The sequence below is a fragment of the Ornithodoros turicata genome, chromosome 6 (genome assembly GCF_037126465.1).
Source record: "Ornithodoros turicata isolate Travis chromosome 6, ASM3712646v1, whole genome shotgun sequence".
In the NCBI taxonomy this organism is placed as follows: domain Eukaryota; kingdom Metazoa; phylum Arthropoda; class Arachnida; order Ixodida; family Argasidae; genus Ornithodoros; species Ornithodoros turicata.
Genome location: NC_088206.1, coordinates 1 through 2,500, shown reverse-complemented (window position 1 = coordinate 2,500; position 2,500 = coordinate 1).

Below are 2,500 nucleotides of genomic sequence, written 5' to 3'. Positions count from 1 at the left end.
TTAGGTTAGGTTAGGTTAGGTTAGGTTAGGTTAGGTTAGGTTAGGTTAGGTTAGGTTAGGTTAGGTTAGGTTAGGTTAGGTTAGGTTAGGTTAGGTTAGGTTAGGTTAGGTTAGGTTAGGTTAGGTTAGGTTAGGTTAGGTTAGGTTAGGTTAGGTTAGGTTAGGTTAGGTTAGGTTAGGTTAGGTTAGGTTAGGTTAGGTTAGGTTAGGTTAGGTTAGGTTAGGTTAGGTTAGGTTAGGTTAGGTTAGGTTAGGTTAGGTTAGGTTAGGTTAGGTTAGGTTAGGTTAGGTTAGGTTAGGTTAGGTTAGGTTAGGTTAGGTTAGGTTAGGTTAGGTTAGGTTAGGTTAGGTTAGGTTAGGTTAGGTTAGGTTAGGTTAGGTTAGGTTAGGTTAGGTTAGGTTAGGTTAGGTTAGGTTAGGTTAGGTTAGGTTAGGTTAGGTTAGGTTAGGTTAGGTTAGGTTAGGTTAGGTTAGGTTAGGTTAGGTTAGGTTAGGTTAGGTTAGGTTAGGTTAGGTTAGGTTAGGTTAGGTTAGGTTAGGTTAGGTTAGGTTAGGTTAGGTTAGGTTAGGTTAGGTTAGGTTAGGTTAGGTTAGGTTAGGTTAGGTTAGGTTAGGTTAGGTTAGGTTAGGTTAGGTTAGGTTAGGTTAGGTTAGGTTAGGTTAGGTTAGGTTAGGTTAGGTTAGGTTAGGTTAGGTTAGGTTAGGTTAGGTTAGGTTAGGTTAGGTTAGGTTAGGTTAGGTTAGGTTAGGTTAGGTTAGGTTAGGTTAGGTTAGGTTAGGTTAGGTTAGGTTAGGTTAGGTTAGGTTAGGTTAGGTTAGGTTAGGTTAGGTTAGGTTAGGTTAGGTTAGGTTAGGTTAGGTTAGGTTAGGTTAGGTTAGGTTAGGTTAGGTTAGGTTAGGTTAGTTAGGTTAGGTTAGGTTAGGTTAGGTTAGGTTAGGTTAGGTTAGGTTAGGTTAGGTTAGGTTAGGTTAGGTTAGGTTAGGTTAGGTTAGGTTAGGTTAGGTTAGGTTAGGTTAGGTTAGGTTAGGTTAGGTTAGGTTAGGTTAGGTTAGGTTAGGTTAGGTTAGGTTAGGTTAGGTTAGGTTAGGTTAGGTTAGGTTAGGTTAGGTTAGGTTAGGTTAGGTTAGGTTAGGTTAGGTTAGGTTAGGTTAGGTTAGGTTAGGTTAGGTTAGGTTAGGTTAGGTTAGGTTAGGTTAGGTTAGGTTAGGTTAGGTTAGGTTAGGTTAGGTTAGGTTAGGTTAGGTTAGGTTAGGTTAGGTTAGGTTAGGTTAGGTTAGGTTAGGTTAGGTTAGGTTAGGTTAGGTTAGGTTAGGTTAGGTTAGGTTAGGTTAGGTTAGGTTAGGTTAGGTTAGGTTAGGTTAGGTTAGGTTAGGTTAGGTTAGGTTAGGTTAGGTTAGGTTAGGTTAGGTTAGGTTAGGTTAGGTTAGGTTAGGTTAGGTTAGGTTAGGTTAGGTTAGGTTAGGTTAGGTTAGGTTAGGTTAGGTTAGGTTAGGTTAGGTTAGGTTAGGTTAGGTTAGGTTAGGTTAGGTTAGGTTAGGTTAGGTTAGGTTAGGTTAGGTTAGGTTAGGTTAGGTTAGGTTAGGTTAGGTTAGGTTAGGTTAGGTTAGGTTAGGTTAGGTTAGGTTAGGTTAGGTTAGGTTAGGTTAGGTTAGGTTAGGTTAGGTTAGGTTAGGTTAGGTTAGGTTAGGTTAGGTTAGGTTAGGTTAGGTTAGGTTAGGTTAGGTTAGGTTAGGTTAGGTTAGGTTAGGTTAGGTTAGGTTAGGTTAGGTTAGGTTAGGTTAGGTTAGGTTAGGTTAGGTTAGGTTAGGTTAGGTTAGGTTAGGTTAGGTTAGGTTAGGTTAGGTTAGGTTAGGTTAGGTTAGGTTAGGTTAGGTTAGGTTAGGTTAGGTTAGGTTAGGTTAGGTTAGGTTAGGTTAGGTTAGGTTAGGTTAGGTTAGGTTAGGTTAGGTTAGGTTAGGTTAGGTTAGGTTAGGTTAGGTTAGGTTAGGTTAGGTTAGGTTAGGTTAGGTTAGGTTAGGTTAGGTTAGGTTAGGTTAGGTTAGGTTAGGTTAGGTTAGGTTAGGTTAGGTTAGGTTAGGTTAGGTTAGGTTAGGTTAGGTTAGGTTAGGTTAGGTTAGGTTAGGTTAGGTTAGGTTAGGTTAGGTTAGGTTAGGTTAGGTTAGGTTAGGTTAGGTTAGGTTAGGTTAGGTTAGGTTAGGTTAGGTTAGGTTAGGTTAGGTTAGGTTAGGTTAGGTTAGGTTAGGTTAGGTTAGGTTAGGTTAGGTTAGGTTAGGTTAGGTTAGGTTAGGTTAGGTTAGGTTAGGTTAGGTTAGGTTAGGTTAGGTTAGGTTAGGTTAGGTTAGGTTAGGTTAGGTTAGGTTAGGTTAGGTTAGGTTAGGTTAGGTTAGGTTAGGTTAGGTTAGGTTAGGTTAGGTTAGGTTAGGTTAGGTTAGGTTAGGTTAGGTTAGGTTAGGTTAGGTTAGGTTAGGTTAGGTTAGGTTAGGTTAGGTTAGGTTAGGT